The sequence below is a fragment of the Tupaia chinensis genome, unplaced genomic scaffold (assembly GCF_000334495.1).
Source record: "Tupaia chinensis unplaced genomic scaffold, TupChi_1.0 Scaffold000049_1, whole genome shotgun sequence".
Lineage (NCBI taxonomy): Eukaryota > Metazoa > Chordata > Mammalia > Scandentia > Tupaiidae > Tupaia > Tupaia belangeri.
The window spans coordinates 372,419-398,185 of NW_006159507.1; the positions used below are offsets into that span (position 1 = coordinate 372,419).

The 25,767-nt window shown below is 52.4% G+C and overlaps 1 protein-coding gene and 1 pseudogene across 5 annotated transcripts in view; one reads left to right on the top strand and one right to left on the bottom strand.

The window, feature by feature from the left end:
- The window catches only part of NFATC2 (nuclear factor of activated T cells 2), a 181,831-nt gene that overhangs the window by 46,004 nt on the left and 110,060 nt on the right, over positions 1–25,767 (top strand). The gene's annotated exons all lie outside the window — the stretch shown is intronic.
- On the bottom strand, positions 6,212–8,366 carry LOC102492058 (nuclear fragile X mental retardation-interacting protein 2 pseudogene; annotated as a pseudogene).

A 25,767-nucleotide genomic window follows, 5' to 3' on the forward strand; every position in this document is an offset into this window, starting at 1 on the left:
TCCTCACGGTTGCAGAAACCCGATCGCTCTCATTTCATCTTGGGGAACAGTACCGAGCTCTGCAGGGCAGCGCGGGGGCCTGTGGTGCACCTGTCCAGGCTTCCCGACCCCGACTCCTGGCTGGCCGGCCGGCTGGCAGAGTCTTCAGGCTTCTGTCTGGAAAAGTGACCGGAGGCTGATGCGCATCCTGCCAGATCTCAGTTCTCGTGCTATCTGCCCCTCGCCCTGGATGCTGTGTAGGAAAGGACAAAAAGCCAGAGGAGCTTTTCTCCTTCCAGGCAAAGCTGGAGTCCTGACGGGTGCGGTGCTCTTCTGGCAATTGCTGGGCGTGTCGGCTCCTATTTGCGAAAACTCCGTGTGGATGAGGGGTCGGCCTCTCTCCTGCTTGTAAGACATGACACAGGAGCGGGTCTTGATGCTTAGTCATCTCCATCAGGGCTGCCGTGTTGGCGACTGTAGAAGGTTCAATGGAACCTCCAGGAGAGGAGAAGGAAACGAGGCCTGTGTAGGGATCAGGGGCTTGAGCTTTGGAAAAGGGTGGAAAAGGAGAGTGTTCTGAGATTGCAGAGGTCCACTGGCTCATTCACTCACTCAGATTATTTGCCAAGCCCCTACTGGGTGCTAGACATCAGGAATACACAGAGAACAAAACAGATGCAAGTCCTGCCCTCCTGGAGCTGATGTCCTGGGTGGGTGAAGGGGAATGTTGCATGGTATGTTGGAAGGTGTGAGTCCTCTGGGGAAGCTGTCAGGATGAGGAGAACTGGGAGCCGACGGCCTCCCTGAGATGGTGACCTCTGGGCACGGGAAGCGGTGAGGGAGTAACAGGTGTGGGGCTCTGGAGGGGTGTGCTCGAGCTGGGGCACAGCCAGGCATAGCTGGTGTGGTCTCAGGACAGAGGAGGCCTTGCAGTGGGAGCAGAGGTGACAAGGAAGGGCTGGGCCGACCGTGGCCTTGTGTTGGGGCTTGGGGTCTGAGTGAGGTGGAGCCAGGAGGGACACCCCCATGCAGGGGTTGGCAGGAGCCGCTAGCTGCTGAGCCGAGGGGAGTGGACTGTAGGGAGCAGGGGTGGGGGACATTGAAAAGCTGCTGTGAGTCCAGGCCAGAGAGGGTGGCGGTGGGCCAGGGTGGGTGCAAGGCATCCAGAGTGGTAGATTTGAGCATATATTGAAAATCACGCTAACTGTGGGGGCTGGCTGGCAGGTAGCGTGGTGGTTAAGGGCACTGGACTCCTACGTGGCTGTCTGTGGTTCAAGTCCTGGACCTGGTGGCTTGCTTTCTCACTCCCCCCACACCCCCCGTTCCTCTCTTATAAAATTTAAATAAATAAATTAATTAAATAAAATATTTCTTTAAAAAAACCAAAATAAGTCAAAGATTAATTAAATAAAATATTTCTTTAAAAAAAAACAAAATAAGTCACGTTAACTGGATCTTCGAGAGCTTGACTGTGAGCAGGAGGTGTTCCTCATCTGTCTCGGTAGAATCACTACTCTCATTTTATAGGGGTGTGGCCTTGGGAAAGGCCAAGGTTCCTGGAGTGGGGCGACCCTGCCCTTCCCTGCTGAGACTCCTCCAAGTTTGGGAGGGATGTCCCCTTTCAGAGGTGACTGGATCTAGCTGTTTGAGTTAAAGATGGGGTTGGGGCAGGGTTGGAGATGCCAGAGTGGGAGTGTGCCATGCGGACTCTGAGACCAGCCTCAGGAGGCACCAGCCTCAGGAGGCACCGGCCTCACCACCCTCTCCACACCAGTCTTTCGATTGTACGCTGGTGATTTAATTTAAAAAGTTTCCAAAGAGTATGTCTGCATCAAGCACACCATGGGCCAGCTGCCCTGCCCACACCCCACCGTGCGGGTCCTGGCTGAGGGCCAGAGTGGTCACGAAGGGGCCGTGTGCTGGCCTCTGGTGCAGGCAGGTGGAGAAGAGAGCAGAGGGGATCTTGGGTGAGGTGGGGGCTGACCTGGGCAAAGGTGGGAGTGAGAGGGTGGCCATGAGAGACACTCACCCTCTTACCAAAGACACCCCGCCCGGACTTAGCCAACCGCGCTTTCCATCCCCATTAGAAATCAATGGTTGTGAATGAGCCTCAGTGAAATGTGTCTCCTAAGCATGGGCGGGAGACAGAAGAGGCTTCCGGAATCCTGGAGAAACAATTGCTCCTGACCCAGAGATTCTGCCTAAAACTTGCAGTGTTTCCGGCAATCAGTGAGACCATAGAGGGGACTTCACATATTCGTGGAATTAAAGTAGGAGTTTATTTTGTTGCAAAACAATCTGAAATCCATGCATGGTTTTTGCATACTTTGTCTTTTCCATGCATTTTTTTTTTTTGAGAGGTTTTCACTATAGGGCACATGCGCTCGCCAGACAGACAGAGAGAGACATAGAGACAGAAAGCGAGAAATCATCCCCCAGGGGGGATGGTCACGCCGCAATCCCTTCTCCTCCATTCTCCTCTCGGGATCTTGGGCACACACGCACACGCACCCGGCGTGAGTTTTTTAAGCCACCGGGTCCGGGACGCGAACCGCGGTCGACTACGTGGGAGTCCAGTGACATAGCTATTACGCTAACTGCTGGTTCCCTCTTTTCCATGCATTTTTGAAAGCCCTCCTATAAAGTTCCGTGTGTCCCACAAAGAATTCCGTGGCCCCTTCTTCCTACTGGCACCGAGGGATAGTATGACAGCTGCTCTCACGGGCCTCTCTGCAGAGGGGACTGTTTCACTTTGCAGTGGTGCCGTGGGGTGTAGGTGGTAGAATTACTACTCTCATTTTACAGACAAGGAAACTAGGACATGGCATAGCTGATCAGCTCGCCTGATGTCACCCCCAGCTGGTGACCAATGTCACCTCCAGCCGGTGACTAGTGGCACTTGTTTGGGCCTCGCTGTCTGAAGCTGGAGCCCTGTGGTTGGCCACGGACTGCATGGTCCCTCGAAGCAGGAAGAGCAGGTCGTTGGGGGTGAGGCGACACTAGCGTTCACTGGCTTGTGGGCTCTGGGTGCCTCACTGGACGGCAGTTTCATCTTTATAAAGTCATGTAAAGCTGTATCTTTTAGACCGTTGTGTCTTTGTCAAGAGTGATCAGAACGCTAAACAAAAGTGCCCGCTGTGATCTTTGGCACGGAGCAGGCATTTAATCAGTGTTTTGCTGAGAGAAATCCCGCCGATGCACAGGGCTGGGATCTGTTGAGCTCTGCCAGCCTGATATGGACCCCTGTGCCCATTCTGGCTTTTTAACCGCATCTGAGACTGACGCAGGCCACGGCGAGCACGGGTGTGTGTGTGTGTGTGTGTGTGTATTTGCACGTCTCTGGTTTGTTTCGTACGCTATCTTATTTTGCCCTGTAGGTGCACAGTAAGTTGGGCTGTTTTTACGGCCGTCGTACAGAGGGTCACAGGCACAGGGACGTGAACTCATCTATCTAAGGTCAGGCAGCCAGAAGGCACGGAGTGCTGACCTTGGCTTTTAACCTCCGGGTCCTCACCTTTCCCCTCACCCACTCCCAGGGCAGCCTGCTTTGTATCTGTCCTGGCACGGAGCATGCAGAGGACAGAGGCCGTCTCAGGGCTTGGGGAGCGGTCTGGCTGGGGGCTGGCATGAGACAGCAGCTCTCAGAGAGGAACTTCGGCAGAGAGCCGTGCCCATCTGGCCCTTTGAATTGAGCGCGGGACCCAAGCAGGCATTGGAGTCCTGCCCTTGTCTCTGCCTTTCCCACTGAGGGGCTTGCTCAGGTCTTATGGCAAAGGGACACCTATTGAGTCGTCAGGAAAGTCGTGACGCATGTCTGCACAGAAAGCATAGCCGAATGCATGGTGACTTTCCCAGCGACCTGATACTTGCAGCAGGTCTTCAGGCACCTGCTAGCTGCAATGTGACACATGCAGAGGGGACTGTGACTCCCCCTGGGAGCCCTCTGGAGACCCCAGGCCATCTTGTCCCAGCCCATCATGGTGGGTGACATGAGGAGTTCTCTGCCCCAGCCGGCCCCACCACCCTTCCGGGTGCCCTGTGGGTTTAGTGGGTGTGGGAGCCACTGTTATTAAACATTCACCATTTTCTAATTTGGTCCCGTGAATGAGACTCCTAACTGCCTCAGAAGGCGCCAGCCCCATTGACAACAAAGTCATTAAGTGGATGGTGAGAGATGGAGGCCATGGCTGCTCAGGGCACCCTGTCCCCGCTGGATCCTGGGAGACAGTGCGAATGTCAAGGCTGTTCATTCTGAACCTCCTGAGAGGCCGTGGCTGATGCCGGGGATTGTCACGTTCGTTTACTGAGCCTTGTTATGTGACAAGCATGTCCCGTCGAATGGCTCAGGCAGGCATGCTGCTCCTGCTCTGTGAGCGAGGACTCTGAGGCTCAGAGGCACTGCTGACCCTGACCTTTGCCCCCCGCCCCTGCTTCGGGAGGTAGTGGTGCCGTTATTAGCCCTATTTACAGATGAGGAAACTAAGGCTCAGAGCAGCTGCGTAACCTCAAGGTCACATCCCTTTCAAAAGGGTATTTCCTCTTTCTTTTTTTCCAAACCATTCTGTTTGGGTTTTTTGAAAAGGGGAGTGTTCGTTCTGGGAGTTTTGACTTCATGGCGTGGCCCTGAGTGGGATGGGTGTGAGATGGACACTGGCCAAGTGACAATGCACGCTCGAGCACTTCTCACCGTGATCTGGGTTCAGCCCTCGTCCCCCTGCATTGCCGTGGCCAGAGTGCCGAGACCACCCCAGGCCTATGCTGGGAAACAGAGCCTCACAACCTCTCGGGACTCACCCCAATTGTGCAGCGTGGCGTGGTGGACTGATTTAGAAGCATGTCTGCGAGGCACTTGGGCCAAACCATGCCCTGCACACTGCAGGGTGCTCAAGCCCATGTCGGGGCTCATGCTCGGGATAGCTGGCTCTGAATACTCTGACACAGGCTCGAGAGATTCTGCATGTGTACATGTCTGAATATGCATACAAAGGCACATGCACACACATGGGTTATATACTTGTAACATGTATAACATGCATTGCGCGCACATGCACGTGTAGGCATATATGCGTGTCTGAGCCCCATATTTTTTAAAAGATACTTTTGCCATAGGGTGCATGCACTTGCCTGAGAAAGACAGAGGAAAAGTGAAAAATCACCCTGGGGGCGAGGGGGAGGTAGCCGTGCTGCCATCCCTTCTCCTCCATTCTCCCCTAGGAATCCTGGACATGTACACACATGCCTGGTGTGTTTTTCAAGTTGCCGGATCCAGAACTTGAACCACAGAGTTGGCCTTGCAGGATCTAGTGCCTTAACCACCCACCACCTGCTGGCCCTGCAGATTTTTATCTATTTATTTATTTCTTTGTTCATTTATCAAGTATTTATTTACTTATTTATTTATCAAATGTCAAGGCATTTATCCAGCATTCTTGCAGGGCTTAAAGTAAAACCAAAAGATCTCAAGGGAGAAGTGGGGGAAAACGTTGAATCATTCTGAGCTCCCCATGTATCGCTTTTGTCACAGAACGAGTTATGGAGATCTTTTAAGCGATCTGCTTTTCCAGTGGGTCACTGTTACCCAAGCTGATGACAGCAGGAACTTTAGAGCCGTGCTTGTTAAGTCTGTATTCATGAATCACAATCACTTGCATTCACGCTTAAAAAACAAAAACTAATACCAGAAAAAAGGAGGGGGGAAACTATTCAGTACTGGAGATTGAGTAACCATGTGTAGTCTCTTGAAATAAATTTGATTCCTTAAGAAGTCTAAATACATTCAGTTGCCCCTTTTAAAGTAACCATATATATATGTGTGTGTATATATATATATACACATATACATATGTATATATACACATATACATATATACAAATATATATGTGTATATATACATATATACAAATATATGTGTATATATATACATATACATATACATACACACACATACATATGTATGTATATATTAGCCTGTGATGTGTGTGTGTGTATATGTATATATTAGCCTGTGATGTGTGTGTGTGTATATGTATATATTAGCCTGTGATGTGTGTGTTGTGTGTATATATATGTATATATTAGCCTGTGATGTGTGTGTGTGTGTGTGTGTGTATATATATATATATATATATATATATATGTATGTATATATTAGCCTGTGATTCTACGTACGGCTCCTCTGCTGCGTTGAAGATCTAGGAGCGTAGCAGCCTGTGTTCCCCATGAACAGTGGCTCTAATGCTGCAGAAAGGTTACGAACAGGCAGTCTGCCCTTCCCTGATCTGGACTATCCATGGCTTCATTGGAAGTGATTATTCTTTAGGGATCTTACTTCTGCAAATTCCAAAGAGAGTCCATTTCTTTATTGTGATAGACAATAGCAGCCCTCAGGTCAAAAGAACCCCGCTATGGTTCCTTTCTAGGCCTCTCTGGTGTCTGTTCTTTGGCGGAGCCTAACTAAGCATGCGGAGGAGAGACCAGAGGATTTGGATTTTCTGTCTCGTAGTCCTTTGAAACACTGAAGCACCTTGACCGTTGGTGCTTGCTTTCTGCAGGTCACCTCTATGACCGGGTCCAAGGGTAAGGCTCCACTCTCACCAGTAGTCCCAGATTTTAGAGTGCCACCCAGAACTGGAGGACTAGCCCGCTTTTGCAGCTCATCAGCCTTGGGCAGCACAGGATGCTCAGTTCCTCGGGGGATTCTTTCAGCGCCCTGAGAAACTGAAGTGGCAGGATGCTCTCCTTGAAATGTCACCTCCATCACTGTGTGATCTGATGACTTTCCAATAGCAGTCTCAGGGCCAGCCCTGGGTTCATTTATGAATGATACACCCCACTGATTGTGGAAGATGGCTCCCAGTTTCTGCTGATCTGGTTGAGAGGGCAGATCCACTTGTGCTGTGCCTCACAGCACAGTCTGCATATTTGAAGGGTAGATAAAAAGGCTAGACTTCATTTGTTCAACAGCTGCTGACGTTAAACTCATGTCCTGAAAAACCGAATCAGCTCCAGAAGAGATAGGCGTCAGAGTCCTAGCAGCAGTAGTTAGCAGTGGCTGCCCCCCTGGGGGACCCATACTTGCGTCAGTCCCTGCTACAACAGGCCCCTTGGAAAAGTTGGCAGAAGTAAGATTTCAGCGCTGACATAGGGACCTGGGTTAACCGACTTGAAGACTGGGTCTGAGCTTCTCCAGCAGATGATGAAGAAGATGAAGATGAAGAAGGTGATGCCGAAGAGTTCTGTATAGTTTTGTTGAGGTTTTCCTTACCTTTGCTTGCATAACTTATTTTAGGAACTATTTTAACACTGCTATTGTCCACTGGAAAAACTGGAGGTGGTTTAAATAGGGTCCACAAGTCTTCTTTGGAGGAGACAGCTGAAGCATGTTTTCCTTTGGGCCAATCATCAAACCTTTTGCTGCTCACATTAGGTTTAATATCCAAGCTTTTCTGAAGCATATCACCCATAGCAGATTTTCCTCGACCTGTTCCTCCAGGACCAGTTTCATACTTCCAAATAGGCTTTGGACCATCTACTCGGTTTCCCTTTTCACTATAGTCAGGCTTGAAAGCTTCACGTCCCCATTTTAAGGTTGGGACACTGGTCTCTTGTTGCATTATTTTGTCCTGCACGAAGTTAAGGTTTTCACGGCTCTTGGTACCATTGCGCCTAGCTTTCCATTTTTAGGAGTGGCACTCTCAGATCCACCGCCGTCATTGTCTGCTCTGTGCCTAAGTAGCCATTAGTGAGATAGCTAGAATCAGTTGTCACAACGCCACCTGGAATTGCTACAGGATCAGTCTTTACTACAGACTGGTTCTCTCCAGATTTACTTTCGTAAGACTTCCCATTCTCTTTGTCCATACTGTTTTTTTGAATAAAATTCTTGGTTTTAATTCCTGCTTTCCCAAAGGTGCTGGCCTTTACAGTCTGCCTTAGGCTGGTGTCTACAACTTGCTGGTTGCCATTGAGGACCCTTGAAATAGGGTTGGTTACTTCATCAGGACCCAGGCTCTTTGAAGATTATTTCTTTCTCTAGCACTCCCTTTTAGTTCACTCTAGCCTGTTTTCTTCTTTGGCGTTTTCCGGTGCTGCTGGAGGGCGTGTTTCTGCCCCTGTTTCAGCTTTGGCTGGGCCTTGGGACTACCCCTGGCTCCATGCTGCAGGCTCCATGCTGCAGGCTCCATGCTGCAGGTATTGGTGAGGCTGCTGGTGACAGTGGTGGTGGTGGAGGTTGTGGCTGTGGTGGTAGAAATATTAATGGTGGTGGTGGTGCGACCGTTGCAGTTGGGGATGATGGTACGGATGGTGGTGGCTGTGATGGTGTTGAGGCTGGGGCTGGCCAGGCTTCTCCTCCATTAAAAGTAGCTGGGACTCCCTGGCTGAGGCTGCGGGCTCTGCACCGTCAGGATCTGAGCTCACTTACAATTTAAAGAATACAAGACAACATGAAGAAGAAATGAAAGGCACTCCTCGTTCTCTGGAGTGAACTCCCATGATTTCATTGGCATATTGCTTTTCATCTCCACGCACCCCCAGCCCCATGGCTGCTCTTGTAGGTTTCTAACTTTCACCTCTTGCTGTTTTCTGGACAAGGATAAACTGGCCGTCTGGGTTTCAGTTTCCCTGACGTCAAGCCGGAGAGGATGTTACCGATCTGTTCGGATTGTCACAGAGCACAGTGTACAGCAGTGCTTAGCGCGGTACTGAGGGCAGGCTGCTCTGGTCTCCGTCGTGGGAGGAAGTGCACTCACTGCAGAGTCTGGAAGGTGAGCGCTATGGACAAGGCAAGGTCCCCTCACACTAGGGGCTGCCTCGTCTTCCTGAGGTCCCGTGCCACCGACTTCTGGAACACCCTTCCAGAGCTGACCTGTGTTTGAGCTCGGGGTCGGATTCATTGTTCTCATTGCTGTCATTCATCAGCATTGCCATTTATCAAGGACTTGGCAGAATGCCTAGCACCTTTCAATTCCTGATTAATGAGCAATGCTGCCATGACTGTTGAACTTGAAAAGGCATTGCATTTTGATTTCCCACAAAATGCAAGTGAAGCTGAATTGATCTTCTCGGCCTTTTTTTTTTGCTATAGGGCATGTGTGCTCACCAGAAAGAGATAGAAAGCGGGACAGAGAGATAGAAAGTGAGAAATCACCTCCCGGGGGGATAGCCATGCTGCAATCCCTTCTCCTCCATTCTCCTCTTGGGATCTTGGGCACACACACACACACACACACACACACACACACATGCACATGCCTGGTATGAGTTTAAGCCACAGGTCTGGGACTCAAACTGCAATCAACTACGTGGGAGTTCAGCGACATAGCCATTACGTCAACTACTGGTCCTGGTCCTTTTTTTAAAAAAATAATTATTTTATTTAACCTTATTTACTATTATTATTATTATTATTATTATTTTAATTTGACCAAAGAGAGAAAAAGACGGAAAGTGAGAAAGCAAACCGCCAGGTCTAGGACTTGGACTGTGGTCAGCCACATGGGAGTCCAATGCCTTTAACCACCACGCCACTTGTCAGTCCTATTGGCCTTGTGTTTTGAACCAGACAGATCTTCTCCCGTGAAGCCTAGGTTTCAGTTACGCACATGCCGTCTTCCTGCCTGACATTCACTGTAAAACTGTAAAGGTCGCTCTAGTGAATGCAATGTTTGGAACTTGCACCAGGTGAATGTTTATTAAACTTGGATACACCTGACCCTAGACTCAGTGATAGGAGGGAAACCATGAGCACCCGGTTTGCATGACACATCTAACCACCTGTCCTTCTCAGGCTATCAGTGCAGCCTCCTCGCCGGCCTCCGTGCCTCCACCATAACCCCGTCTAGTCTATTCTACACACAGAGCCTGGAGGAATCTGTTTAACGTGTCACTACCCCCTCTCCCTCTGATCTGACCTCTCCTGGGTTTCCCTCTCCTCTTGTGCACACAAACTCCCCGTGTGGACTGCAAGGTCCCTCATCACCTGAACCCTTCTTACCCCTCTGCACCCCTCCCGGCCTCCCTGCTATTCCTCAGCTCTCCAGGTAGCTCCTGCTTCAGGGCCTGGACACTTGCTGTTTGCCTCTCCCAGTATCCGCACGGCCCTTTCTCTGCTCCATTCGGGTCTCAGCTCAATTGTCACCTCCTCAAAGACATGCCCTCTGATTCTTCTGCCCAAACAACCACCCTTCCCCTGCTGTTCTTTGTCTTACTTCTTTTATTACTTTTTTGCCCTCCCAGCACTGGATGCGTTCTTTCTTCCTTCCCTCCCCTGCTCCTCAGCTCCCCTTCCCTTGGACCCACCCTGGCGCTGGCCCTTCCATCCCCGCTTCCTTCCTGTTGTCCATCCATCCTCCCTCCGTTGTGCACTCCCCAGGCCCAACCATAGTGCGCGGCACGTCCTAGGCACCTGGTCTGCTGCCTGAGCAGCGGCGGAAAGAGGCCACTGCTGTTTCTTGGGGGCCTTAGGGAGCCCCTACCTGCCCCTGCCCGTCTGGTCTCTCGGGTGCACGCTGCCCTGGAAGTGGGGGTGATGGATGTGCTGACACAGGCGCTGCGTGGTGACTTTCCTGTGCTAAAGGAAGTGGGGGAAGGAAGTGACAGCGATTCAGAAGGGCCGGTTCAGTTCACTCGGCTGTGCCTGAGCTTCCTCTATCCCTTGTGTCTGTGGCCAATGTGACTGGGCTGGCCCGAGGCAACAGAAGTCGTGACTAGATGGAACAGGCACAAGTTAGTTTTATAATGATTTGGAAGAAAAAAAAAAAACCCTTATTTTTCACTTTCCTTTTTTAATCAAGAAGTATGCCGTGGGTGTTCCCTTGTGGTTTTTATAGTCAAAGAGAGTATTGTTTTTGAGCTCTGAGTTCCCTTGGGGCTTTAGCTTTGCGTGTGTCTAACTTTAACTTTGAACTAATGCTTGCAGGGCCGTGCTGGGATTGGGGGTCCTGGGTTCGTCTCCAAACAAGGCAAAAGGCTTGTTTATTGTGTCCAAAGTGTGCTTCCCAGACCTCGCCCCATCTTCCTGTTCCAATAACCCCCTCCATGGCTGCTCCTGCCCCTTCTCCCGGAGCGCAGGGGCAGGGGGCTGGGGACTGAGCCGATCTGATGGAATCAGGAGCTGCAGAGACTGGCCTCAGAGGAGGAGTCCGGGGGTGCAGGTGGGGTACGCCATGAACATCTAGACACAGGCTTGTAACGGGTCTTAAGCAGAAGGTTTAGTGCTTGCCTGGGGCTCTACCAAGGAAGTACAGGGCACTGGGGGTACTGAGAGTTTTCTCTCATGTGTGTTCATACTCTTTCTCACATACCTGTGTGTCATTTTTTTCACATGCTTTTTTTCTTTTTGCATTTAATTTTTGGTAGACTTTTTATTTTTACTTATTGGGTTGCCCGGAAAGTCATGACGTGTGCAAAAATAGCAACCCAGTACTTATTAATTTTGCCAGGGACATGGGACCCATGGAAGCTGACGTGGTCAGGCAAGCACCCCTCCTTGGGCAAAGGCACAGGGAGAAGCCAGACTCTGGGGAGCTGTGACTTGGTGGGGACTTGCTCTGGGGAGAGCTTACGGCCAGCCCCCTGTTTCCTATCGGGGCCAGACTGGGATGGCAGAGATGTTTCCCAGTGGGATCACTTCCTCTCTTTAACCCATCTGCTAAACCCAGCTGAGAGCGGAGTGATTCTAACAGCCTGCTCCCCTGGGTATCTTGCACGGGGATCTGGGATGGTGGCCAGCCTGCACCATTCAGTCAGCAGGTACTCACTGAGCATCACTTTCTACCCTGGATAGCAGAGGCGAGATCAGCGCCTGCCTTCAGGGAGCTCTCAGTCTGCTGAGACGGACAGAGACGGACAGATACAGAGTCACCGAGGGCAAAAAGGGGACAGTTTATCAAAGAGGCAAACAGCAAGGGAGACAGAGCCAATGGCCTATTTGAATCCTGCTGTGCCGCTCACTGGCTGGGTGACGTTAGTCAAGTTACTTAATCTTTCTGTGCTCAAGTCAGGTGGCCAGAGCGCCCAGAAGAGTCTGGCAGGATGCAACTGCGATTCTAGCAATTCTTGTTTGTTCATAGAGGTCAGGATCGTGAGAAAGGAAGCCGGTCCTGAGGGTCTGGGTAAACGGCTGGCTTTGCTCCAGAAATCTGGGCTGCTTTGTGGAGGAGGTGACACCTGAGTGGGGTGTTGCAGGATGTAAATGCCCGATGAGCATGCAGAGGGAGAACACTGGGTCTGGAATCTCAAGGCCCGAGTCCGTCCACAGGTGGTTTGGCCTACTCAGGGTTTGCACAGTGGCAGTGGTTGGCACTAGTTAACAGCATCTCCTGATGAGGAGATTTCCACCCAAGGCTGGATTTCCAGCTGATTAACTAGCAGGAGACTGGCAACACCGGGCAACGTCCTGCCTGGCAACAGGTGTCGGAAGCCGAGCAGCCACCCTCCCTTTAAATGTTTGCTTACTTCTTTCATCTGAGAGAGAGAGACAGACAGACAGACAGACAGACAGAGAGACAGAGAGACAGGCACTCCTCCCATCACAATCCACCCCGGGCCTCAGCCAGCCAGCATCACGCTTGTGCAGTACCCGGCCTGTCCACGGAGGCTTGGGGACCCACACCTGGGACCTCTCCACGTGGCTTCAGCAGCCAGAGCACCACGTTAGAGCTGTGCCACCACGGCTGGCCCTGTCCCCTCCATCAGACAGGCCCTGGGCTCTCTAGGTCCCCCCAGTACCACGCTGGCCCAGCGTGTCCATTTGCATCGTAGCTCGGCTCCTCTGGCATCTCCTGGGGAGCCTGGGTGGGGATTTTGAGACTGCTTTGGGAAATTCTTAGAAAAATGAACCCCGATCTTGCTGACTTAAATGTTCAAGTGTTTGCTCTAAGGTGGGTTTTTTTTAGAAATTTTTGCTATAGGGCATATATGCTCACCGGAGAGACAGAGAGACAGAAAACGAGAAATCCTCCCCAAGGAGGGATAGCCACGCTGCAATCCCTTCTCCTCTAGTCTCCTCTCTGGATTTTGGGCATGCACGTGCACACGCCTGGTATGAGTTTTAAGCCGCTGGGTCCTGGACTCGCACTGCAGTCAACTACATGAGAGTCCAGTGACGTAACCACTACGCCATCTGCTGGTCCCTGTTTGTTTGTTTTTTAATATAAAGAAGACACTCTACCTGTGAAGCTGCCTCTCCCTTACCAGTTATTGTCCTCCTTCGTAGTAGAATGGGAGCTCTTCTGGTCCCCAGGCTTCCCACTGGGTAAAGGAGGGATAGTTGAGGCCTGGATTAAATCCGTCTGGGTGTCACATCTGGGTGCAGAGTTGGCCGGTGCAGTTGTGACTCACGCCTGGGAGGAGGGTTGAGACACTTCCCGTGGGCTCCGCGGAAGGAGGGAGGAGCTGGACTCTGAATTTATAGGAGTGAGCACGTTGGTTCTCCACAGTCCCTCCACATCCACGCTCACTAAAACCTGTGCACTCTGCCAGTCAGCAGAGGAATTCCCGTTCAGAAGGGGTGAGCTGGGTCTCCGTAGGAGGAAGGTGGTATGTCCCTGCTCACAGGTGGCAAGGTTCATGCCGGGCATTTAGGTGGAACTCACCCCTTTGCATTGTGGAGAGGCTGCCTGTTCTTGGAGCAGAGTACTGTGTCACCCTCCAACCCCTTCAGGAAAGGAGGCTTTGGGTGAGCGTCGGGGTGGTGGAGGTCACTGCTGATAGCACCATGCCCGCGAGCGATGGGGTGTCCAACTATGGCGGACTCGCACGGAGTGGGCACACCATCTGCACCCATGTCTGGGACTGCGCACCGTTGTCTTCCTGAGCTGACGGAGGGTGGCAGAGCTGGAGCAGGGTGGGACCCAGGCCTTGCTAATCCTGGGGAGTTAGGGTGAGCTTTTCCCTCTTATAGCAAACTTCATTTCCCTTTCTGTCAGCAAGTCCTTCTTGGCGCACTGTGGCTTCTCAGCCTGTCACCTCCCTGCCATGGGAGGTGAGAGCATCTCCCGCCTATGAGATGGCTGGGTGGGGCCTTGTTGGCAGCGCTCAGCCTCCAGGCTAGGGACAGAGGCCTGTTTGGCTCCTTCCTGGCCAGGATGCCTTGGCAGCTCTGCGGCAAAAGATCTGGCCAGAGTGGGAAAAGGAAAGGGCTTTGGGGCACTAGATAGACTGAGGAGGGGGAGGGCAGGCTTCTTGAGTCTGCATGACTTACTGAAGCATGCTACTTCCACTTGAAAGTAAAAGACAGAATTGTAAATAGAGGAAATAGGAGGGGCAGGTGAAGAGAAAAGCCCAGGGCTGGCCTGCAGGCTCACTTCTGATTCCTTGTTGCCTGTCTCTTCCCAGCTGGGCACCTGAGGCAGCTTTCTGAGCCTCTCTGAGCTGACATAGGGAATGACAGTGCCCCCTGCAGGGCTCAGCGTGGGGACGAGCAGGCAGCAGGGCCTGTCCTTGCTCTGCGTCCGTGATCTAAGGACGGCTAAAACCGAACAGGACGACGGCGATGTCCAGCTGCCCTCGATGGTTCGGAGGAGGGTTTGAAGTGGATGACGATGGTGACGGTGGGAACCGGTGACTTAACAGAGCCCTCACTAGGTGCTGGGTGTCAGGAACTGGTCTAAGCTCTCTGCACGTGTTACAGCACTAATCCTCCGCAGCTCGTGAGGTGGTTCATCATCCCCTTGGTACAGATGGGGGTTCGGAGATGTGGCTGGTGTTCTCCAGCCCCGATGAAGTGTAGTTTTAAGATGTAGATGGGGCCTCAGAAACCGACGGTCAAAGGCACCAAGTTCAGGGCCAGGCTCTCTCCCGAGCACCACATACGTGTCAGCATGGAGGGGGCATCATGACCCTGAATCGGCACAGGTGAGAGGAGGTTGCAGGGATCCAGCCGCCCTCACCCCTGGGCTCTGTCTCTGCCTCTCAGAGCCTCGGCCCAGCCAGGCTTCCCTGCCGAGGTCTGAGCCAGTCACCGCAGGGGAGCCGGCTGTGTCCAGGGCCCTGGGGAAGGAGACTCATACTTGGGTGGAAAGATGCCCGAGCTGAGAGAGGCTCCTCACCCGAGGAGGACAGCAGGTCCCAGGCACGACCTCTCTGCAGATTGTCGGCTTCTCATTGCCCAGCTGTGCGTGCTCCACTGACCGCCGTGCCATGCCCATTGTGGCCCGTGAGAAGACAGTGAGGGCTGCAGCCGTGGGGAGGAGGGCGCCGTTCACTGAGCTCTCCGGTGCTCACACTGGTTCTGAGCGCTGCACCCCTTTCATCCCGGTGACTGCGCTCGTAGGTGCTCTTTCCATTTCACTTGTGTGTAAAGGCCTTTGGAGGGTCTGAGCAACCTGAAAGAGGTCAGCCTCCAGCTAGTTCAGCAGCTGCGGCTTCGGTTTGGGCTGGCCAGCGCCCAAGCCCCTGGTCTACACTGCTTGGGTCTGTTAGAATCCCTTCTCTGGTTAATGGAGACCAGGGCCCTGATGGTTTTGGTGACTTTGCAAATGCCACGGGGGTAGTCAGGGGCCCGGCTGGGAGGCACATTGTCCCTCCTCTCTGAGACTCTGGCCCCCAGCTGCGAACTCCAGCGCTGCTAGAGCTCCATGCACACGCGGACACATCAATGACCGGGGGACACGGAGCGACATGAAAGGAGCACGCTCGGCCTTGACGGGCCGGCCCGGCGCTGGCTTGGAGGCAGTTGAAAGGAAAGCTCCGATAAGCAGATGCTTCATCACGCCTCCTGACAGGCCGCGCTTCCTCCTGCTGCCGGCTGAGCCTTCAAGCTCGTCCAAGCCGCCTGGCCTGGAGCCCCGGCTGCCTCGCTCCCACCGAGGGCTCTCACGGGGGGCCCGCTGGCCAGTGGGAGTGGGCCTGGGGTGGAGGGTGCCAACTCTTTGAAACCATCCAGAGGGCTCCCGCCCCTTATCTTGGCCCGTCGGTGTTTCTCGGCCGGAAAAGGGAAGTACAAAGAGGAAAAGCTTTCTCCGCTGCTTTTGTGCTTGGTTCACATTCAATGGGGCCAGGCCAGGTTTTTGTTGTTTGTTTTCCCACTTTTCAGTGAAAGGGTGATGGATGACTCTTGGCATCGCCGGCCCTCCGGGGGAGGCACGCCACACGCCATGCCACACTCAGGCACGCACGCATGCCTGTCAGCTGTGCAGTCTCCTCTGGGTTGCTTCTAGAAGCCAAGGGCTACACCAAGTCTGTGCGGGGTCTGCAGGCCCCAGGCCGACACCAAAGCCGTGAGTCTCACTGGTGCCCAGTGTGGAGGGCTGTGGATTCATTCGGCCTGGGCCCTGGCAGCTGGGCCGCGTCTAGACTGGAAGATGTGTGTCACTAGATTCCAGGAGGAGACTCTAGTCCCTGCCGGGTGACCAGCCCTAGGAGCATGGGGGCCAAGGTGATTCGGAGCACAGCGTTCGCAGTTTCTGTGATGTGCAGGGATCTGGCTTGCTCAGGGCCGCTGGGGAGGCCAGGCTAGTGAATGGGGGTGCTGGTGGCACTGCTGGTGGGTACAGAGGACAGGGGAGTGGTGGTCTATGAGCATGGACAGGATAGGGAGGAAACAAGACCGTCACAAGCTCCTTACAGGGTGAAGGGCTGTGGGCAGGAAGCACGCGTGTGTTTGGGGAAGGAGGGCTCTCAGCTGTGGGTGTGAAAAGCAGTGGGAGCAGAGAGAGAGAGCTGGACCGTCCGTGCGTGAGTAGAAATGCATCTCATGAACGGGCACAGGGACGCGTGTATACCCAGGGGTGCCCTGAGTCCATCTGTACAGGCTCGCGAAGGCTGGTGACTCAGTTTTCAGGAACTGGTCTCCATTCTGCTGTAATCTGGTCTCCTGGGGCAACTCACACTCATTGTGTCTGCGTGGTGGAAAAAGGACAGAGAGCGGCGTCCTGCCCGTCTCTCCCCAGCTCCGTGCTTGGTGACATCACGTCGGGAGCTGGAAATCAGCCACCGTGGGAGTATTTACACCACGTACATGGGCAAGCACTACAAACCAGGCTTTGTCCCTTGGAGAACTGGTTTGTTAAGCATTTACCAGCATCTACTATGTGCCCCACAGGCTGCACACACAGAGCTGGGAAGGCAGAGAAAACCAGACGGGTTACCTGAACAAATGCTGCTTTTCAGTTGCAGGGAAATACATCAACATTTTCTACATTGTTCGGTGTTCTTTTCCCACTCCCTTCTCTGCACACAGGACCTAGTACCGGGCGGGGCAGTGGTCCTTTTTCTTCTTGCAGTTAAGAGTCTTTGCATGCCTGCAGAGCCTTCAGCACAGGCTTGAGCACCCGTCATGTCTGAGCACTGATCCAGGCGGTTTTCTTATCCAGCCTGCCGGTGATCGGGCTTTGGTTCCATCCCTGGAGCTGCTAAGCCCAGTTCTGCCCTTGTCCAGGCAACACTTTGTCTGAGTTGATGAATTTTGTCTTATTAATTAGCATTTGTAACATTTAAAATAATTTTTTTTAGAGAGATTTTTACTATAGGGTGTGTGAGTTCACTAGAGAGACAGACAGACAGAAAGCGAGAAATCACCCCACGGGGGGATGGTCACACTGCAATCCCTTTCCCTCCATTCTCCTCTCGGGATTTTGGGCATGTACACACACACATGCCTGGCATGAGTTTTAAGTCGCCAAGTGCAGGACTCGAACGGCGACCGATTATATGCAAGTCCAGCAATGTAACCATTACGCCATCTGCTGGTCCCACATTTATAACGATTTTAATGGCGCCTTTATTTCTTTGTATATTTATGCACTCGTTTGATTTCCAACCGATGATCCTGGCATCCTACTTATGGTAGTAATAGAAAGTTTGGTTTAAAATAAATTTCTGTAAGTAACACTAAGAATTAATTTAAATGAAAAGATTCAGTAAGAGATCAGGAATGTGGCCAGCAAGGGACTGAGGTTTGGGGGACAATGTTACGACCATTTGTGGGTGTGTTTTCCCCCTTAGAGATAGCAGGGACAAGGTGTCGTATGGTTGATAGGAGAACGGATGGGTCTTGCAGTAAGACCTGCCAACTTGGAATCTTGACTTCTCGCTTCCTGGCTGTGTAACCTTCAGTAAATTGCCTAACCTCTCTGTGCCTCAGTTCCGTCCCGTACAAGCCATAGTACCTCTCTCAGGGGGGCTGCTGTGCGGATGGAGTGAGTGGCTAGGGATCGGCATGCAGAATAGTGCCTGATCCTTAGCAAGGATGCGGTGCCCCGGCCTGCCTTTTTTTTTGAATAGGTGGTGCTCTACAAATATTTGTTGACTTGAATTGAATTTAAAATTTTTAGAAAGCTGCCAGGCCTGGCACTTTGCAACCAGGAAAAAGCAATTCGGAAACCAGACAGAAAGTAAGCAGCATTTTATTTCTGGCATGCACTGTCGTCATTCCCGCAGTGCAGACAGCGCCTGTCCGGTGGCCTTGCCGGGCCGGCCCGGCGCTGGCTTGGAGGCAGTTGAAAGGAAAGCTCCGATAAGCAGATGCTTCATCACGCCTCCTGACAGGCCGCGCTTCCTCCTGCTGCCGGCTGAGCCTTCAAGCTCGTCCAAGCCGCCTGGCCTGGAGCCCCGGCTGCCTCGCTCCCACCGAGGGCTCTCACGGGGGGCCCGCTGGCCAGTGGGAGTGGGCCTGGGGTGGAGGGTGCCAACTCTTTGAAACCATCCAGAGGGCTCCCGCCCCTTATCTTGGCCCGTCGGTGTTTCTCGGCCGGAAAAGGGAAGTACAAAGAGGAAAAGCTTTCTCCGCTGCTTTTGTGCTTGGTTCACATTCAATGGGGCCAGGCCAGGTTTTTGTTGTTTGTTTTCCCACTTTTCAGTGAAAGGGTGATGGATGACTCTTGGCATCGCCGGCCCTCCGGGGGAGGCACGCCACACGCCATGCCACACTCAGGCACGCACGCATGCCTGTCAGCTGTGCAGTCTCCTCTGGGTTGCTTCTAGAAGCCAAGGGCTACACCAAGTCTGTGCGGGGTCTGCAGGCCCCAGGCCGACACCAAAGCCGTGAGTCTCACTGGTGCCCAGTGTGGAGGGCTGTGGATTCATTCGGCCTGGGCCCTGGCAGCTGGGCCGCGTCTAGACTGGAAGATGTGTGTCACTAGATTCCAGGAGGAGACTCTAGTCCCTGCCGGGTGACCAGCCCTAGGAGCATGGGGGCCAAGGTGATTCGGAGCACAGCGTTCGCAGTTTCTGTGATGTGCAGGGATCTGGCTTGCTCAGGGCCGCTGGGGAGGCCAGGCTAGTGAATGGGGGTGCTGGTGGCACTGCTGGTGGGTACAGAGGACAGGGGAGTGGTGGTCTATGAGCATGGACAGGATAGGGAGGAAACAAGACCGTCACAAGCTCCTTACAGGGTGAAGGGCTGTGGGCAGGAAGCACGCGTGTGTTTGGGGAAGGAGGGCTCTCAGCTGTGGGTGTGAAAAGCAGTGGGAGCAGAGAGAGAGAGCTGGAGCGTCCGTGCGGGAGTAGAAATGCATCTCATGAACGGGCACAGGGACGCGTGTATACCCAGGGGTGCCCTGAGTCCATCTGTACAGGCTCGCGAAGGCTGGTGACTCAGTTTTCAGGAACTGGTCTCCATTCTGCTGTAATCTGGTCTCCTGGGGCAACTCACACTCATTGTGTCTGCGTGGTGGAAAAAGGACAGAGAGCGGCGTCCTGCCCGTCTCTCCCCAGCTCCGTGCTTGGTGACATCACGTCGGGAGCTGGAAATCAGCCACCGTGGGAGTATTTACACCACGTACATGGGCAAGCACTACAAACCAGGCTTTGTCCCTTGGAGAACTGGTTTGTTAAGCATTTTCCAGCATCTACTATGTGCCCCACAGGCTGCACACACAGAGCTGGGAAGGCAGAGAAAACCAGACGGGTTACCTGAACAAATGCTGCTTTTCAGTTGCAGGGAAATACATCAACATTTTCTACATTGTTCGGTGTTCTTTTCCCACTCCCTTCTCTGCACACAGGACCTAGTACTGGGCGGGGCAGTGGTCCTTTTTCTTCTTGCAGTTAAGAGTCTTTGCATGCCTGCAGAGCCTTCAGCACAGGCTTGAGCACCCGTCATGTCTGAGCACTGATCCAGGCGGTTTTCTTATCCAGCCTGCCGGTGATCGGGCTTTGGTTCCATCCCTGGAGCTGCTAAGCCCAGTTCTGCCCTTGTCCAGGCAACACTTTGTCTGAGTTGATGAATTTTGTCTTATTAATTAGCATTTGTAACATTTAAAATAATTTTTTTTAGAGAGATTTTTACTATAGGGTGTGTGAGTTCACTAGAGAGACAGACAGACAGAAAGCGAGAAATCACCCCACGGGGGGATGGTCACACTGCAATCCCTTTCCCTCCATTCTCCTCTCGGGATTTTGGGCATGTACACACACACATGCCTGGCATGAGTTTTAAGTCGCCAAGTGCAGGACTCGAACGGCGACCGATTATATGCAAGTCCAGCAATGTAACCATTACGCCATCTGCTGGTCCCACATTTATAACGATTTTAATGGCGCCTTTATTTCTTTGTATATTTATGCACTCGTTTGATTTCCAACCGATGATCCTGGCATCCTACTTATGGTAGTAATAGAAAGTTTGGTTTAAAATAAATTTCTGTAAGTAACACTAAGAATTAATTTAAATGAAAAGATTCAGTAAGAGATCAGGAATGTGGCCAGCAAGGGACTGAGGTTTGGGGGACAATGTTACGACCATTTGTGGGTGTGTTTTCCCCCTTAGAGATAGCAGGGACAAGGTGTCGTATGGTTGATAGGAGAACGGATGGGTCTTGCAGTAAGACCTGCCAACTTGGAATCTTGACTTCTCGCTTCCTGGCTGTGTAACCTTCAGTAAATTGCCTAACCTCTCTGTGCCTCAGTTCCGTCCCGTACAAGCCATAGTACCTCTCTCAGGGGGGCTGCTGTGCGGATGGAGTGAGTGGCTAGGGATCGGCATGCAGAATAGTGCCTGATCCTTAGCAAGGATGCGGTGCCCCGGCCTGCCTTTTTTTTTGAATAGGTGGTGCTCTACAAATATTTGTTGACTTGAATTGAATTTAAAATTTTTAGAAAGCTGCCAGGCCTGGCACTTTGCAACCAGGAAAAAGCAATTCGGAAACCAGACAGAAAGTAAGCAGCATTTTATTTCTGGCATGCACTGTCGTCATTCCCGCAGTGCAGACAGCGCCTGTCCCCGCGTCTGCTCCCCCCGACACCTTTCTAGACACTCTTCGGGGAGTAAGCGGCTGGAGCCTGCAGAAGGCCCAGTGCGTTCCTCGGGTGGCCCTGAGGCTCGGCTCATCAGCTTTCCATTTCCAATTTCATGTTCAGTTCTGGCTTTCCAGAGAAAGCCCTTCATTTTTGTTTTTAAATTTTAGAATTATTTATTTATTTAATTCCGTTTATTATTATTACTTTTTAATTTGACCAGAGAGAGAGAAAGAGAAAGCGAGAAAGCAAGCCCTCAGATCCAGGAGTCGAACCGCAATCGAACACATGGGAATCCAATGCCCTTAACCACCACGCCGTCTGCTGGCCTGAAATCCTTTTTTGTAAGTTTCTTTCTTGTGAAAGAGAAAGGGGAGAGAATGAGAGACAGAGACACAGGCACCTCATCAGGGCCCTCACACCGCAGTCCTGTTGCAGCCTCGGCCAGCTGGGGACACAGGAGTGTGTGTGCCCTTGCTGTGTCCAGGAGGCCCAGGGAGTCCACCCGGGACCTCCCATGTGGCCCAGCTGAGTGGCCCGTCTGTCACTGCCTCTTGTAAGGCAGGCTTTACACCATGAGTCTGTTCATGCTGAGGGCCCCTGGCCTAAGCCGAGCCCCCCACCCCCCAACCTCAGTCTAACAGGTGGCCGAGAACGCCAAGGCCTGGGGGACGTGATGTCACGGCAGTGGGATGATATCGTCCGTCCGTCTGTCCTTCCTTCTTTCCTTTCTATTTTCCCTTCCCCTCCCTTCCCTTCCCTTCCCTTCCCTTCCCTTCCCTTCCCTTCCCCTCTCCCTCCCTTCCTTCTTCCCTCTTTCTTTCTTTATCTTTTCTTTCTCTATTTTTACCAGAGGGCACTTGCTGGAGAGAGACGGGGAGCAGTGTCATGAGGGGTGAGGACGAACCTCCATGCGAGGTGGGCAGGCAGCAATCCTTCCTCTTCCATTTCTCCCTCCTTTCAGGATTTTGGGTGCGCGCGCACACACACACACACACACACACACACACACACACACTCGCCCAGCATGTTTCTTTTTTTTTTTGGAGAGATTTTTGCTATAGGGCGCGTGCGCTCACCAGACAGACAGAGAGAGACATAGAGACAGAAAGCGAGAAATCACCCCCCAGGGGGGATGGTCACGCCGCAATCCCTTCTCCTTCCATTCTCCTCTCGGGATCTTGCGCACGCACGCACACGCCCGGCATGAGTTTTAAGTCACCGGGTCCGGGACACGAACCGCAGTCGACTACGTGGGATTCCAGCGACATAACCATTACACTAACTGCTGGTTCCCTCGCCCAGCATGTTTCTCAAGTCGCCAGGTCTGGGGCTTGAACTGCATAGGTGGCCACGTGGGGTCCAGCCACCTTAACCACCGTGACACGGATGGTCCTGGTGAACAGCCGCTCAGTTAGGCTTAGGTTAAGTTACATCTAACAAGAAAGCACAAGTGAGTCTATTATTTTATGAGAAATCTAAACCTGGGCCATCCAATGTGCTGTGAAGGCATTAGAAATTCAGATTCTTTTTTTTTTTAATTTAAATTTTTGTCAGAGAGTGTATGCTTTATCTGGAGAGAAACACAGAGAGAGTGAGAGGGAAAGTGAGAAAGCACTCCCCGTGGGGCATGGCTGCATCACAGTCCCTTCCCCTCCATTTCTCCCCCTTGTGAGATTTGAGGCATGCGCACACACCTGGCATGTTCCTTGAGCATCAGAGTCTGACTCAAACCATGCCGTTGGCTATACTAGATCCAGCGAACTTCGCCACCACACTGTAGGCTGGCTCCCAGGTTCCTTGTTAATTCCTGTTCTATTCAGAGTCACCTCGTGGCCCAAAATCATTGCTGCAGCTGCAGTCCTCGCATCCACATCCCAAGCAGGGGCATTCCAAGGAGGGAGCGACAGGGCAAAAGGGACCCACTCCCCAGCACGGTCAGCTTTCTCTCAGGAACTCTTTGCAAGTCTTCCACGTGGTCCTGCTTGCATCTCATTGGCCAAACTTAGTGACCTGGCCACATTCGCCTGAAAAAGAGGCTCAGAGGGTGGACTCTTGGCTGGGTTCCTCGCCGCCCTAGAACATCAGGGTGCTGTTACCAAGGAAGGAAAGAAGCACGGGTAGTGAATAAGAGGCCACGTTGTCTCCAGCACAACTGATGACTATAAGAAGATACTATAGGGAACCAGCAGTTAGCGTAATGGCTATGTCGCTGGATTCCCACGTAGTCGACCGCGGTTCCTGTCCCAGATCTGGTGGCTTAAAACCCACGCCGGGCGCGTGTGCGTGCGTGCCCAAGATCCCGAGAGGAGAATGGAGGAGAAGGGATTGCGGCGTGACCATCCCCCCTGGGGGGTGATTTCTTGCTTTCTGTCTCTATGTCTCTCTCTGTCTGTCTGGCGAGCGCACATGCCCTACAGTGAAAATCTCTCTCAAAAAAAAAAAAAAAAAAAAAAAAGAAGATACTATAGCATGGATTTTATAGTAAAATTTTAAGGTTTTGAGAAATGTGATCCTTCATTTTTTATCTGATTTCCCACAGCCTCTGATCTAGAGGTGAATATTAAACTTGCAGTCATGGAATGCCTTTGGAAGAGGTCCTTGGAGCGTGGGTGAACAGGAGAGGGCTTCTGAGACGGGCGGTCCCCACGCACCTTAGAGATTCTCTCTGAGAGCCTGTCCCCCAAGTCCGAGCCCCAGCCTTTCTTCCCACGAACCCATCTGTCTTCAGTACCGAGCGTTCTGTTCCCAGAAGGCTGCCTGCACATCTTCGGTGCTTTACTGTGGTCTCAGATTGCCTTGCAGGTGGCTGAGAAGGTGAATCTGAGCCTTGGTTTCCTTGTCTGTAAATCCAGATGAACAGCCCAGCCTTTCTGGACCTTACAGAGAGAGTGTGTTCCGAGAAGCCACAGAGCAGGCCGAGCATACGCAGGAGGGAAGGGAGAAAGGGTCCCTGCTGCAGGCCGTTTCTTCCACCCCTCCATCCTGCCAGGATCAGGGGGCACACCATGCCTGGTGTGTTACCACCAGGGCTAGAACCTGTGCTGTGGCCATGTGGCCTCAGCGTCCCCCTGCACAGCACGGGAACACTGTTCTACTGGGCTGGGCTTACTGCTGTACTTGGGCAGGGTGTTTTTCTTAAAATAAAGATGGTGTATGTTTCTGTAGAATGTTCAGAAAATACAGACTACTCATTATTTATTTATTAGGCCCCTGTGGGCCAGGCTCTGAGTTCAGGTGAAGGCGACAGTTGCTCTTTAGCACCATGGAGTGTTCATGCCTATGGGGAGATGGATGCTGAGCGGGTTAAACCATGAACAGGGTCGTTTTAGAGAGTGACAAAGTGTTCAAAAGAGGAAAAAAAGGTATATGAGAGGATGCCTGGAAACGGGTTTGACTTTTTATTGGGGCAGTCAGGGAGTCCTCTCTTGGGAAGAGTCCATTTAAATTGACTTTTATTTTTTAAATTATTTATTTAATTTCATTTAGTTTGATGAGAGAGAGAGAGAGAAAGAGAAAAAGCAAGCCACCAGGTGTGGGACTTGAACCATGGCCAGCTATGTGGGAGTGTCCAACACCTTAACCACCATGCCGCTTGCCGGCCCCTAAACTGATGTTTGAATAAGGAACCAGGTGGGTGAGAGTCAGGGGAAGAAAAAAAAAGGAGCGGCAGGTGCCAAGGCCCTGAGGCAGGGTGACGTTGGTCATTTGGGAAATAGCGAGGGGACCTGCATGGCTGGCTGTACGAGGCAGAACGGGAGAGACCTTCACTAGGCCTGCGCTTGAATGATCTGAATTCATTCTCTTATTAAAGCCATTGGCAGGTTTTAAGTAGTGGAGTGGTGTGACTGGATTTGCCTTAAAAGCTCCTCTGGCTGCTCAGAAAGATCCTGTTTAGAACAGGGGTGGGGCCAGAGAAAGGGCAGCGGGATTAGCGAGGGGCTGCATGTGGTGGTCAGGTGGGAGATGGTGGTGGCAGGACCTGGGGGTGGGAGGGAAGGAGAGAGATAGGAAACATCTTCCCGATGGACAGGAGATTGGGTTCCAACACAGCTTTTCTGCAGGAAACCCCCATCCCCCCCTCTCCCCCATTAAATGGTAGCTGAATTTAAGAGTGGTTCTCAGTGGGTTGATTCTGTCTTCTAGGGGACGTTTGGCCATGTCCAGAGACACTTTGCTTGTCGTGGCTGGGGAGAGGATAGTTCCTGGCGTTTAATGGGTAGGGCCAGGCGTGCTGCTAGACAGCCTGCAGTCAGGGCACGTTCTGGGCCACGAAGGGTTAAGGGCTCCCCACAGCGGTAGTCCTCCTGGTCAGTCGACAGAAGCTGGGAAACCTGGTTTTCTGGTTTCTTACTCTCCTGTCACCTAGAAACTGTGGACAGTGCTAATTCCGCATGTGAGCGTCCATCCCCAGACAACCGGATTCTTCCCCAAGGGATCGTCTCGTAGTAACTGTCCTGGAGACCGGCTCCCAGGCAGCCTCCCTGCCCGAGAGTCTGTGAATGAACCAGGAAAGGAGGCTGGGATGAGCGAGCCAGTGGGCCTGGGACCTGCCTAGACGAGGTGAGTCAGGCTGGATCCGCCCACAGGCTGCGCCTTTGAAATGAAAG